Below are 15,847 nucleotides of genomic sequence, written 5' to 3'. Positions count from 1 at the left end.
ATACTCCAATAAAGATGTTAAAAAAAAAAAAGAGAGAACGATAAGAGAAAGGACTCTAAAGAGTAGCTGCTAGGCACCTCTCCTAGGGTTTCCTAACAAGCAGCAAAACTGGCTACAAACCTAGCCCTTCATCTGGATCATCAAATGCAGAATTTGGAGTGCATCTTGAGAGAAAGTCGTCAAGGCAATGAGATGTTATCCAAAGGAGCGGTTTCAGCTTATCTTCTGCCCTGCACACACACTCCACACACTTATCCTAGGGCGCCAGCTCCAAGAGATCTAAAAGTAGTGGGTGGGGCCGATCAGACCAGTGCCTCGATTCTGACCACAGGCTTGCTGAGCAGAAGTGTGCAGACAAATTTCTGCATGACCACTGTGATGAGAAGATTTTGGAACAGCTGGCTTGTGGTCCCTGGATTTTGGGGAAGCATTTGAGCATCGAAATGACTGACCCTTTCCCTCCTAGAGAATTCAGAAAGCAGAATGCTGGCTAGACGACAGCAGACAAGCAGACCTACATTCCATTACTTGTCAGGACAAGAATGCCTGCATCTCCTATAGGCTCGGTGCATCCCACTGAAAGTATTTTGCTATCCTTATAGGATCCTACAGAAAAGTATTTCCTGCCAAAGTAAGAGAAGGAGGTTATTGGATTGGTTACTGTGTGCTGGAGCTGGGTGATAGGTAAAATGCAAATGTCCATTGTCAGAGAGCTGAGGTCCAAAATAGTGGTGGTATGGGGGAGATAGCAGGGTTCTAAAGAGCCTACCAGTATACCCCACAAAGCAGACAGCTCCTGCCAGTAACGGAGATATCTATTACTGAGAGAGACTAAAAAAATCCCAGTCAGTTCACAAATTATTCTAAAATGCAGGGCTAGAGCTAGTGGCAGGCCTGAACTGAGGGGATGGGAGACATTTTGAATTTTATTTGAATTTAGGACAGCTTGAAAATTTTAATAACTGAAAATAAATTTCAGTTGTTGAAATTAAATTGTGTTTATAACTGACGGTCTGAAAAATTATGGCCTCTGCCTTACATGTATCAAATCACAGGGTCAAAGATGTGATAACCCGGTTGAAGACAAAAAGTAAAAGTGCTTTCTGCTTATATTGGCTTTGAGTTCAGACCACTGAATAAAATCATTACATAAGGATTATAGATAATACACATTAAATGCCTTCCATAGTACCTGACACACAGAAAATGAGTTTAATAAATGTGAGTTACTGTTAGTTTTATTCCCATGTCTCTGGCACTGTTAGTTACTTTACTTATATACATTACCTCTAATCCTCCCAATAAATCTACAAGGTAGCTATTGTTATATTTATTTTATAGATGAAAAGAAAGCAGAAACAAAAGTGAAAGAGGCAGTCATTACTCTGAGAAGCTAAATCTAAGGGAAGAAGAGTAGTACATTAACGGTGCTAATGGCTCAAATAGAGATTGTACAAGGTGGCATCAGAGGCCAACTCAGACCACACATAGGCTTTCCCAAAGGATCTGGTCCCTAAAATAGGAGTCAGTTATCCAGGTTAAAAAGAGGGACAACATTTCCAAATGATGGGCTCTACAAGAGGTCCAGGATGACCAAGGTACAGGAAGGGACGTAGCAAGAGGAGAACAGAGCTGCAGGATGGAGTGATATAATGAAATACCTGTAACCCTCCTTGGTCATTTACCCTGAAGACAGTGTGGAACTAAGGGATGAATTTAAGTAAGGTAGTGGTCACTGCTATGTAGGGATCTCTACACAGAACCCAGAAGTATGGTATTGCAGTCTGAGAGCCCCTAGTTGCTGAATCAGGCCAATCTGTGAGTTCTCTGACCTCATAGTATCCCTCATCTGTAAAGCCCGTTAATGTCCTTGTCTTTAAATGGAGTAAAGATAACATCTACTTCATGGGACTATACTGAAATGCTGAATTACAAAATGCTACATAAGTCTTATGAGCACGAACACTGAAAATACCAGTCAACTCTCCCCAATTTTTCTTAAAATGAACAGTTAATTATATTACCAGTAATTAAATTTCTCCTCTGCATGTTGATACGTGTTATGGATCAAACAAATTTCTAAAAACTCATTACTTATACTAGTCTAAAAACATTCAGCTGGATTCTTTAAATTTCTGCTTGCACTATACATTCTAACAAAGGCAAACATAGAAAAATATGGCAGGAAAGTCAGGACAGCTAAGGGCAAAAGCTAACTATGGAGGCTTCACTTGAAGTTCCCAGAGTGGCAATAGTAATTACAGGTTTGGAGCTTGTGGCAATTATAGCAAATTCTCAAGTGCAGTGCTTCTCCTTCCTCCATAAATCTGCAGTGACTTGGTGACCTAATCCAAGTATCAAAGAAACCCCAACTCTGACAGGATGCCCTCTTCCCTAAGTGGATGTTTGCATTTCTCTGTATAAGTGCCACAAAAAGAGAGAGAGAGGGAGAGACAGTTAAAGTTATCAGGGTGAAATATAATGAGGGCATCTTATGAGGCAGCAGAATGATATAGTGGGAAGAATATGGCAGTTTTTCCTACAATCAGCTCCTCACTACAGCCTCCTAGAAGCGTGGTGTAACTGGCTAACAGACTTAGATCAGAAGGGTGAATGGTCAAGCTCAGGGCCAGCCACAGACCAGCTTACCAGGTGCAGTGTGTGGGATGTCTGAGATTGATCTAACACCAAAAGCTGGCCCTGACACCTCCGGCACCTTTCCTAGGTGCAGCTGGGAAAGCCACAATGCAGAGGCCAAGGGGCTTCATATACCTAGGACAGTTTCATCAGGTTCTGATACAAAGAGAGTCAGCCTTGAGAAGAGGGCCTGTAAAAGATTCTAGGGAAGAGGTGTCAAGGAATAAAAATACAGGTTATGCAATGATCCAGAACAATGGGGCTATTCCTCCCAAGACCTAGGAAGAAGCCCTTCAGAATTGAGGACTGAGAGTAGATGCAGGGGAATCACAGTCCCTGTCATTTTCATTCTAAAATGATCTTTAGATGAAGTAAGAATAATACCAAAGTTTCATTTTTATTGTAACTTTTCTCACATGATTAGATGGTTTTTAAGAATTTCTTTAAAAATAACAGTACATACCTGAAATTTGGCTTATCCAAAAATCCATTTATATGTCTCTTAGAAATTGATTAAATTTAACTTCTTGCATTTAGTATTCCAACCAGCAATGTTTTCTTTTTTTTTTTTTTATCTTTTAAGAGGTTTGGAACATAAAATTAGCCCAGTATTGTAACAACAAAATTGACTCAATTTTTTCCAAAAATGGCAATATTAACATATGTCAATGGAGCATTTGATTACTCATATGCATGTAAAATGCTCTAATATATACTGTACATCTAAAGAATTTGAACTATTTGTTTTACTTTTCTGGATTTGGGGGGCAGAAAGAGATGATAATCATAAAACCTGTGTTTACCAAAGGGATTATGCCACTCTTGTTGTCATCATTATGTCAATGGCCAAAACAAACACTATAAGCATTGTCTCAGTACAAATTTGATAGAGGGTTGGAGGAGAGTTAAGAAAAATTAGAACTTTCTTTGACACAACAGCTTTTGGGTCTGGTCGTTACCAAGCCCCAGTTCCAAGCTGCTCTAAATGATGAGGCTGACGGTGCCATGTTCTTACAAGACCTTCAATGTCTGGTTTGATTCCTAGGACAGACTGGTACAAGTAGGTAGAGCCCATGGGTAGTGCTTATCCTAGAATTAAAATGCACAGAATGGGAAAAGATGAAGTTATAGAATGAAAGAGATAGGAAAAAACTCTCACAAGTATAATGGTCCTTGAAATGCGTATTAGTCTTCATCCAGAGTTCAAAGAATATTTATTATGGAAACAATATTATGCTTTCATGAAAATGCATTTGTCGTTGATTAAAATAGGGTCCTATGATAAAAATCTGTGGGACATACTCTACAGGAATTAGAAGAGTGACATGATAGATGAAAATTGAAAATTGTTTCAGGTTCATATAGAGGGCACTGTATAATCATAATTATGAGAGCTTGCATTTGTAAAGGATTTTAGTTTTCAAAGTGCTTTCATGCCCATCATCTCTGATGATCTTTACAACAACTCTGTGAGCTAGGTAGGGCAAGAATTACCATCTCCATTTTAAAGGAAGGGAAATTTTATATCTTTCTCAAATAAGCAATTTTGTATTTAGAATGATTGTACAACATTTCACTCTTCTTGATAACTGCACTAGCCTACTGAAAGCACTTACCCATTTATAAAATAAATTTTAAAAATGATAGTGAAAACTAAATAAAATTTATAAGATGAAAATGTTCTAGAAGAAACAGACACAATTAAAGAGAATAAAATAGTGTGAATATGTATGCAGGTAGGTGGGCTTGGGAAATTATTTTGTATAATATAGTTTAAGTAGTTTCTTTTTTTTTTTTTGGCGGTACATGGGCCTCTCACTGTTGTGGCCTGTCCCATAGCAGAGCACAGGCTTCAGACATGCAGGCTCAGCGGCCATGGCTCACGGGCCCAGCCGCTCCGCGGCATGTGGGATCTTCCCAGACCAGGGCACGAACCTGTGTCCCCTGCATCGGCAGGCGGACTCTCAACCACTGTGCCACCAGGGAAGCCCATAAGTAGTTTCGTTATTTTTTGGGGACATTTCCATGTAACTATCTGGATACCGTCTCAAATTTCACGTGTCAAAACTTCACCTTCATCTCTCAATTTTCCTAACTACAGAAGCCCAGTGAATTTCTTTACCCAAATTGGACAGCTTGGTTCACCTCTTTTTCATTTACTTATCTGAAGTCAATCACCCCATCTTTTTCTTCTTTTACTTCCTGCTGTCTCTAACTAAATCCCAGGTCTTCACTCACTGAATTTCACACTGTACTTCAGTTTATCTGATTTATGATTTTACCTTAGTTACTGCAATATACCATCAGCTTATTCTTTCTCTACAAATATTCATTAGATCCCTATATTTTTTTCTCTCTAAGGTAAAAAGTACTTTACCTGCCTTTCAGAATCCTTTATTATCAAGTTACAAATACTACCGATTTCCACACACTCTTTTCTTTCTTTAATGAGACCTGGGTCTTCTTGCCCCTCCAATGCTTTATGATTTTTCCTTCCACAAGCCTTCAATGTCTTGCTCCATTCATGCCAAAACCAAAGTTCCTCTGTTTCTTGCACATATTTCTTCTCTTATGCTTCATTCTGCTATTACTTCCATGACCTAGTTCTCTGTAGAAGGCCCTCATTAATGAATACCTACATGATTTATACTTTATGAAATTCAAGTAGGATCTTAATTATATAATGTCTTATACTGATCCATATTCATTAATCTGTATCTCCAGTTATGCTGAAGGCCTTTGACAGGAGGCAACATGTTTTAATATTCTTCTGATGCCCTAGGGACCAAGCAGTGATAAAGACATAGGGGTGGCTCATTTTTAATTAATAACTATATTCAAAAGCATAGAAAAAAAAGTTTGAAAATAAATGCATTCATTCATGCTAACCATTCATTATGTTAAGTGCTGAGAATATAATGGCAAATGAGAAAGACCTGCTGCCACCCTCACTGAGCTTGTGGTCTCCCACCATGGAGAAACCAAATAAACACCCTCCATGGTGAGTGCTAACTGCCTAACATCATGTAAAGTCACAAAGAAAAATAAGAGAGGAGAGTTGATCAGTATTCATTACAAAAGAAGCTCACAAATGAAATAACACCTTTTGGCTTTATGAAGCTTAAATGGTTGACGAGTATTGCTATTTTCCATATGGCAGCACAGGGACCATAAATGGTTCTACATTACATGAAATATGAAGATCAGTGAAATGCTTGGCATTTCAAGTTGGAAGCTAGAAGGAAAATGATTTATAATTCAATAGTATATATTTTTATATTCATCAAACACTGTATGCTTAACGTCATTTAATTTTTAAATAAAAATGAATAATTAAAAGTACCCTAAGAAGCATATAAAATAGCTTGAAGAACTTTAAAATTTTGGTTATTCATTAACAGAGCAGATAAATTATGTTAATCTCCACCAATTCTTTAAATTTTTACAGTAATATTGAATTTAACTTGCAAATGTTTGATAATCTAAGCCATCAGAGAACAATCTGGTAAGCTGATGCATTTTCTTTATGCATCAGTATGCATTATGTACAGATTTTTGTAGGCTTAATTAGCAATGTTAAACCATGGGAAAAAATTAAAGACAACCTTAAGAATAACTATTTCAAAAGAGATATGTTAGTCATATTTCAGAAAAAAAAAAAAAACTTGACTGCAGTAATTTTTTATCCTTAAGCTGGTTTAATGTTGAAAAAGAACATATATTTAATTCCCATCCCAAATGTAAGTATTTTAACCAGCAGATGTTCACTTTTTGACATTCTCCTGTATGATATGCTCAATCATTACAGAGACAAAAGAGAGAAAATACCTCTAATGCAAAAAAATTAATTTTTGATGATATTAATTTGACCATATAATTTATTTATAATTTAGAGGCATTCAAAAACCACATTAGACAGAATTTCCAATCATCAGTGAAACTTATGCAATCAACAAACCTTTAATGTTTCAAAAGATGCTTTTAGTTTTTTTCCTCTGTACAAATTCATTAATATTTAGAGGGGAGACAGTAAGGAAAAAAGCTACAGCAATAATGATCAAGTATATAGAAAGAAAATCAAAGAAAAACAGTGTCACAGAAACTAATGAAGACAGCTATATCAAGACGACAGCAGGCCATGTTAGATGCATCAAGAAGATTCAACTGAATGAAGGGTGAAAACAGGTTAATTGACTTAGTAATTAGGTCACAGATAAACTTAGTGCAGTTTGAGAACAATGGGGGGTGGGGGAGCCGAGGTCCTGAGCACCAAGCCTTTTCTATCCCTCCAATATACCTGATTTCAGGGAATTCCCCGGCAGTCCAGCAGTTGGGACTCCATGCTTTCACTGCCAAGGGCCCAGGTTCAATCCCTGATGAGGGAACTAAGATCCCATAAGGCACACACTGGGGCAAAACAAAAGAACAAACAAACAAACAAAATCTGATGTCAAATAAAGAAAAGGGTAGACCATCTCGGGTATAAATGCAGATCGAAGGAATTGCAGGGAACAGGTGCATAAGCACCTTTGGAAGCAGAGAATATGGAAGTAGTAGAAAAGAAGAAGCTGTACATCAGAAATGAAATAGCATAAGTTACTGAAGAAGATGGAAAGATGGTGAAACAGAGAGAATGGGGAAGAGTGAGTGTTAAGGACACCTTTTACTTTAAAGGAGTGTTGAGAGAAGAGACGCACATGTAAATTTTCAAGTGCAGAAGGGGATGAGGACAAGGTCAAACACTGAGAAATGGGGGACCTGAAACAAGGTAAAAAAAAAAAAAATCATACCAACAAATACATTGGTAATTGTTGAAATGGGAATATAAAAAGAGGATAAAGTAATATTGTCACCAGAATACAATTCAACACAAGAATATCTACTAAAGTAACATTTAATTTAATAGGTTAAAAAAGGAAAACCATGTACCAATCTCAATAAAAGGAAAAAAAACACTGAAAAAAATTGTCTATTGAATAAAAGTATGCTTAGAAAAAAAGTTAAACCCCTTATATTGATAAAGAATAGCTATCAAAAATGAAAAGTAAACAGTACTTAATGGAAGCATTTTAAAATATTCACATAAAATTAGGAATATAATAAAGAACCATCTGTCTAAACTTCTATTAATATTAAAACTGGTAAGGAAAAGATAAAACTATATTTGTAAAGTTTGAGGACTAAGGAAACTGCTGCAAAGATGCTGGGTGTTATAGCAGTCTACAAAATTAATAGCATGCCTTTATACCAGAAATAACTGATTTGAAAAAATAAGTGGGTAGATAAAACACCCTTTTACAATAGCAACAAAATAATAATGTACCCAGAAATGTCCAACAAAATAGGTGTGAGCTGTTCTTTGGACATTCACAAAATATTGCTGAGAGACTTTAGCAGACCAGGAAAATAAACAGCATGAGATTGTTTGTTGTTGGATGGAGGACACTCATTGCAAATATGCCCTTTGTCTCTGAATTTAACTATAAATTTACATCAATTTCAATCAAAATCTTAGCAAAGTTTCCCACAGAATTAGAGAAACTGACCCTAAAGTTTATAAAAACCTGCCAAGAAGTGACATTTTTCAATTTTGAAGAAAAGAACAAAGTTAGGGCTCATTCCCTACCAGATACCAAGATTAATTTTAAAACTGTGGCAATAAATAAATAAACATGGTGTAATTTTAAAACTGTGGCAATAAATAAATAAACATGGTGTATTGAGTTATATAGGGATGGACAAATAGAACACTGGAATAGATTGGAATCCATAGATAGATAGATAGGTAGATAGATGATAAGATAGATAAATAAATATTTAGAGAGAGAAATACTGTTTGAAAGTGGTGGTATTACAATTCAATGTGGAGAGAAACACCTTTTTAATAAATGGTTCCTTAACAAGAAGTTATCTCCATGGAAAATAGTAAAGTTAGATCCTGACTACACCTCCTATGGGTACACACATATAACAAATCATTGTGGATTAAAGACTTAGGAATAAATAGTAAAGCTTTAAAATTATGTAAAATGTTATAGGAGAATGTGACTTTAGTGAAGAAGGATGCTTAAACACTCTCATTGAGAATAGAGGGGGCATGCTCACGGCTGTACATTGGGTTTTCGCTTTCTTTTTGGTGATTTCCCTTTACCACCTGATTGCTGGGAGTTTTCCTGGCTTCTCTGTTCCTGATATGACTGTTAGAATCGGGAGGGAGGGCATTTTTGTTTGGTTGTTTGTTTGTTTTTGTTGATTTGGCCTAACCTTCACTTGGTGGCATTGGTGGACTTTCTAAGGTCAACCACGTCCTCCAACAGCTCCTTCCAAAGCTGCCCAGCCCTCAGCTTCTGTAGGGGGACACCTCATGCTCAGTCATGGAGGACTTGATACAAGTACACTGCTGCTGAATGCATATATCATTCCATATACTGCAAAGCAGGTAGAAACTTCTGCATCCTGCCAGGCAAATCTGGGATGGCTACTTTTGACCCTCTCTTCTCTTAAGCATTTTGTGATACCACTTTCCTACTTTGCTTGGGTCGCCACCATTGACGCTGGTCTACCCCAGGCAGCTGCAGTCTTCTCCCAAGTTTATGATGGGAGACCCAAGCACCTGCTGCCTTTCCCTCTCCACTTCTAGGATTTTAAACAGGAAATACATGTAACTTGGCTGCTTGCTTCTCTTTACTTGCACTCTAAAGCAGCAAAAGGAACAAGCTTTCCTATTTTTCTTCCCATGTGATCTAAATTTATCTTACATCATCTGGTCCTCATTCTTAGTGGTAGGAAGCCTCACAGTCCTGTGAACTCAGATGTAAAGATTATCTTCTCCATAACATGAAAATAACTCTCCAGTGAAGGTCCACCAGGGGTGGTTCTTGATGTAAACCTATGGGCAACCAGGGACTACAGATTACCAAGGAAGAAAATACATCGGTTTATATCTCAGAAATATTATGCTTCGTAAGTATTTTACAGAAAGAAATTACAGGGCTCAAAACAGATTGGATGTGAGGAGGGAGGAAGTCTGAAATAGACATCATTCGTCCCACTTTGCAGATAAATAAACCAAAGCTTTAGAGGAATTAAGTAACCTGCACAACATCAAATGAAGCAAAGCCAGAATTCTAACCTAAGTGCATATTCTTTCTACAGTAATAAATTATCTGGGACTTCACTGGCAGTCCAGTGGTTAAGACTCGGCGCTCATAATGAAGGGGACTTAATTCCTGGTCAGGGAAGGTGTGCTGCAAGGTGTGGCCAAAAAAACCCCACAAAACAAAAATAAATAAACAAATAAATAAATATATACATACATACATAAACGTCTTCTTATTAAAAAAAAGAAAATTAAGCATCTAATCTTTCAAGAAACATGTAGACTACCAGCACTAAAATTTCATATCATATGATGGAGTAATGGATAAAACACAATTCACTAAACATGCTGTGAAATCAAGTCATTCATAAAAATTCTCAATGTAAACCTTCTAGCATTAATCAACCAGTTTTAAAGCAATTAAAGGCATATTTTCATATATCTTTAAGGAGAGTACACTGTAGATGAAAATCTTTTAATTAATAAGCTGGCACCTGTGGAAAGTTTTTAAATTGTCATTAAATTTATTTCAAGTTGTGTTCATTACTAAAGCTGATATCAGGAATATATATAAATACACTGTCAGAGTAGTATGAATGCTGGGAGGTATTACTCTTTTATTGACAAGCACTTGAATGTACGCACTAACAACTCTTGACCTTCCTGTATGTGAATGAAAGTTGTACAATCAGTCAAAGTGACATAAAGCACTGTTTTTAAACCAGTGAAAAACACTTTAGTCCTAATTTGATCACCCTTCTCACCACTGTTATTATCGATAATTATTACAATTAAATCATCATTAACTTATCCATCAGAGGATTACAAAAATTGTTAAGTATCTTCCCAATACCTCCGTCAGTGAGATTTCCCAGGGAGGCAGTTAGAATTTTGTTTCTTTTATAATGTACTGATCAAATGTCAATTTCCATATTCCAGACTGAAGCCTGATCTAAATGAGAAAGTGATTTGGGACATATCCACAGAACATGGAGCTAAGTCTGAGAAAACAGGCAGCAATCGATAGCAGAATAGGTACTGAGAGAACAGGCAGTTTCCAAGGGCAAAACTGAATTTGAAACGCAAGTTCACAGACCACCAGCAGTTCAATGTATAGGGGCAAACAATAGAGATCCAGAACTAGTACATCTGATCTCTCATGTGGTGAGCACTCAATAAATAGTTTCCTATTTTCATGCTATGAGTTTACCTGAAGCAATAAACTATGAGACCAAATTATCACAGGCCATATTACAGCAAACTCAAAGCAGGGTAAGGAGATTTATTTTCTTCTAGAGAGCAGTGAAAAGAGCCAAATGAAGTGCCTCAAGGACAGAAGTTACCATCTCAACATGGCATATCAGTTAGATCTTGTGGGAAACACACGATAATCATAATTCTAGACTCTGCTCTGTATTCTAAAAAGCTATCATTTATGATTAATGCATTTTGCCCATTTTATAAATAAATAACTCAGCCACAACCATAGTGAGATTTTATGAAGGCCAATTCTCCAGTCTCCCAAACTCATCTGTTGTTCTTAGAAGGATGCTGGTGTCTATGCAATTGAATTTTAAATATACATATATTATATCTTCTTAGATGTCTACAAAGACATGAAATATCATTCCCTTGGAGGTAAAACTATTATGTGAAAATCTATTTTTAACTATACTTGTTTCAGGATAATTAAAAACACACAGAATTTCTCCAAGCAAGAAATTCTCAAAGTAATGTGTTCTAAAAAGAGATTACTGTATTAAACATTATTTTAAAAGCACCACGTGGGTAGCGTCATTCAGTTAATAATCTTATTGCTTTATTAAATTCTTTAAATAAATCATGGAAAAATATTCATTCACCATTCTCACATTTTATTATTTTCTCTTCAAAGGGTGTACACTGAAGACTTGTTTTAGTCCACCAGGTTGCAAGATTAGAAAATGAAAATCACTAGTCTTTTTGAAGCCTTGATGGATGGCAGTCACATTGCTTAATCAGCCAGGATTCTGGTACATTGACCATTACAAAGTAGTGGATATGTTTTGGCCAAAGACTTCACATTTCACTCTTACACATTTCCAGTCCTTTGTTGAATGACATTATGTTTATAAATTATTTATATCTACTTCAGCAAATTAAGTTGAATGTTCTTACAAAGAGTGGCATTGACATATATACACTACCAAATGTAAAATAGATAGCTAGTGGGAAGCAGCCGCATAGCACAGGGAGATCAGCTCGGTGCTTCCTGACCACCTAGAGGGGTGGGATAGGGAGGGTGGGAGGGAGAGGCAAGAGGGAGGGGATATGGGGATATATGTATACATATAGCTGATTCACTTTGTTATACAGCAGCAACTAACACAACAAAGTAAAACAATTATACTCCAATTAAGATGTTAAAAAAATCATTAGAATTGAGTTTTTAGTAAAGCATGTGGCATATATTTGCATACCACCATTGCACAATTAACACCCCTGCCTGTGCTCAATTTTCACAAAAATGTGATCAAGTAATTCTCTGTATAGCTTCCTGTTACCAGCTTTAGTGTATTCTATAAAATAGCTTTAGGTCTTTGAATCTGTGAGGCTCAAAATTCCACTGAATTATGCATAAAATGCCTACTTCACTCTTTCATTCAAGAGGTATTTGTTAAATATCACTATGTGCTCTCTTCCAGACTGCAAATAGTAAATTTATGGTATAAACTTTAAGAATCTCACAATGGTAAAGAATCATATGGTTGAGATCTGGCTCACAGTGGAAGCTCGGACAAATTGTATCCACTGTGGTATCTGGCTATTGTATGTGGGCTGCAGTCAAGATTCTGGATGACAGGGCATGAGGGTGATTTGGGCTTGAAAATGTTCAGAAATCAAAGGAATCCTGGTGGTTAGAACCACACTCAAGATGACCTCACAAAGACTGTGTTTTTAAACTGCTCTTGGCTCCTTTGCTCCCATGCCCACTACCCTATTGGAACCAAGAGGGTGCTGTTGCTGCTGCCACTTGCAGATTAGGTTTTAAACTATCCCTGTTTTTTAATGATACATCCAGACTAAATACACACCAGGAGGATGCTTATGATTGGCTGAGTGTAGCCCAATGTCTGCCACTCACCTGCCAGAGTTCTCAGAAGGCAAATACCTGGTCTTCCTTTTTCCCTAGTGATAGATAACAGTCAGAAATGTTCACAAAAATGTGCCCAGGGACAGTTTTTGTTGTTGTGGATACTGGACATCCTCCATTAGCAGCCAGCAGGTACCATGTCTCCACTGTTATCTCTCTTCCTCTATATCTTGAAATCTCTAGCATGGTTTACATATAAATTACTTCAGTTGCTGCCAAGCACTTTAAATACTTCTTGGTTTTTATTTTCTTTTCAGATTTTTATGTTTTAAAAATTCATGCAGACGACTTAATGCTCTGGCCAGGCTATTCTACTGCTAATCAGAACTGTTAAGTGTCTTATAAGCTGGCTGCAGGCAGTGTCATTATCACCTTCCACAACACTGAATTCTCACTGTGCTTCCTGAATTCATCAGAATTAAAGTTTACCAACTTTACTTTTTTTTCAAGAACATTGTTCATTAAGGCAGACATCTTCAAAGGGTTTACCTTTATGAACAGTTCTCCAACTTGCTGAAGAATCTAAAGTTTTTCTCATCTTTAATGATGCTTTTGTATTCAAAACGTGTTTATGGTATGGTTTCCTATTCATCTTGATTCAGGGTATTTTTAATGCTGTTTCTGTCTGAAGAAGCATCCTCCTGTAAGCCTTGCTTTTCCTCTTGCAGGCTGGCTGAGGACAGTAGAGCAGCCAACACACAAAACTGCTGTTCGTGCACGGCTAAAGACAGTGGTGATTTTATAGCATCCTAGGCATTTCACATTCATGAAGTAGGAATTGGGGCTCTGCATCAGGCACTTCTTGTGTTTCCTCTTCTATCTTGCAGAGGGATGAAGGAGATCCTTTGCAAGAGGCATCTTCTCATGGGGAAGTCATCATCACAGAAAGTCTAATAATTTTTTAATGAAATGTAGCCAGGCTACATTTCAGAATGTAGCCTCCTAAGGACTTTGGATTTTAGTGTCCAGTAAATTCACTTAAATAAGTTGTCAAAAGTTTCCCCTATATACATATGAATGATTACTATAAATTTGTTTTCCATTTTTCCAGAATTTGAGTTCCAGACGTCTTACATTGCTCTCCTTTATGATTATGACAGTTGCAGTTATAATCACAAAAAATGTAATATAGAAATATAATAAGGAAGTAGTAAGTTTTGAACAGTTTTGTTGTTTTTCGTTTGTTGGAAAGAAAGAGGGGTATTAAATGCCACTAAATATTTCCACTAAAAATCTCTAAACATCTCCCTCCTAGGATATTGCCCACAGATATGTTTCATGGTGAAGAGAAAAATAGTGTCAATGACTGTTATCACAAAATATTTTAACCAGATAATATTAAATACATTAATGTGTTTAGTCCAGCTCCTGGCATGTAATAAACTGAATAAATGGGAATTGAAGAGGTTTCCTTTAACAGGGGAATAGAAGACAGTAGAAATAGAGATTCTGGGAAATTTTAAGAAACTAAACATGGGCTTCCCTGGTGGCGCAGTGGTTGAGAGTCCGCCTGCCGATGCCGGGGACACGGGTTCATGCCCCGGTCCGGGAAGATCCCACATGCCGCGGAGCGGCTGGACCCGTGAGCCATGGCCGCTGAGCCTGCGCGTCTGGAGCCTGTGCTCCACAATGGGAGAGGCCACAGCAGTGAGAGGCCGGCGTACCACAAAAAAAAAAGAAACAAAGAAACTAAACATAATGCAAAATCAGTGGGTTTCCGTGAGGAGGCATGAGAGAAACGGATTATGAGGAAAAGGAGTAGCATTCTATTCTATTCAATCTCTATTCTCAACATCACAGACCAGGTTGTGTTTGCCTAATAATTTAATTTTTCAGTAGTAGCACTCTTTGAGGATATTTTACCCAGAAATAATAATCTTATTAGTAAGACTCTTTTTCTCTCCTTTCTCTGAAACAAGGCATTTCTGCAACCTCTGATAATCTGAGACTTTGTTTTATAACCTCTGATAATCTGATAACCTACTGACCCCAGAGCAACCCTAAGCTCCTAATTCCCACGAAGTGACTAAAAGGTACTGCCCTCATCCTGCTGCCAGGCTTCTGCCACTTTGCTCCTTCACAAATGTTGAAAATATTTCTGACCACTTACCCAACGGTAGCTTGTGTAATTTTTCAAGTCCTAATACATGGAGCTAGCCACCACCATCTAGCAGTACTGAAGAGTCTACACTGATAATCACTTGTAGCACACCTACTTTTTCGAAGCTGGGAACTTGCGTTGGTTTCCTTTGTTCCTACTTCTGTCCCTTACCACGCTAAAATACTAATTTTACTGAACAAATCATATGGCTTGCCATTTACACAATTCATGGGCAATATACACTGAAACACAAAACATCACTTTATGCATGTATGGATGTGTGTGGTGGGCCGGTGTGTGTGTGTATAACTTCCTGTGTTAGTTCTAACTACTCTGAAAACATCTTTAATTTACATGAAAATAATAACTTCTTATTCTTGAAAATCTAATTATTTCAGCAGATGATTCAGAAGGTTAGGTAATTCATCTTAGTCTTCTCAAAAGGTAATTAGGTAATTATCTTAGTCTTACCCCAATTTTTACACCTAACCAAGTTAAATCAGATTATTTCAGCTATACACAGTGAAACTGAATACTCATTGTCTTTTAAAACTTAATTCTTCAATGCCCACTGGGAGAAATACTGAGTCATTCCTTAGCAAAACAATATAAACACATACACTTGAAAATAAAATGATGACAAAGACCACTATTATTCAAAACTTTCAGGGTTTTGTAAAGCATCACTGTTGGAACTTTTTGTGCCCCATTGCTGTTAATGAAATTTGAAATTGATGGAATTAGAATGAAGAAAGGACAAATAAGACTCCCTGCTGAAATCATAGCTTGTGTTGAATGTTCAGTATCTGAATGTCTCTAATTCCTTCTGTTTTGAAATTGTGCCACCAAAATGATGTTCTATTTTAATCCATTATAT

General features: G+C 37.0%; 1 protein-coding gene and 1 pseudogene across 1 annotated transcript in view; both read right to left on the bottom strand.

The window, feature by feature from the left end:
• The window catches only part of RALYL (RALY RNA binding protein like), an 850,423-nt gene that overhangs the window by 654,996 nt on the left and 179,580 nt on the right, over positions 1 to 15,847 (bottom strand). The gene's annotated exons all lie outside the window — the stretch shown is intronic.
• Positions 13,479 to 13,727, bottom strand: LOC136137119 (small ribosomal subunit protein eS27-like; annotated as a pseudogene).

The sequence above is a fragment of the Phocoena phocoena genome, chromosome 17, assembly GCF_963924675.1.
Source record: "Phocoena phocoena chromosome 17, mPhoPho1.1, whole genome shotgun sequence".
NCBI classification, from domain to species: Eukaryota; Metazoa; Chordata; class Mammalia; order Artiodactyla; family Phocoenidae; genus Phocoena; species Phocoena phocoena.
The sequence above is the reverse complement of the archived record's forward strand: the minus strand, read 5'-3'. Positions and strand labels throughout refer to the sequence as shown.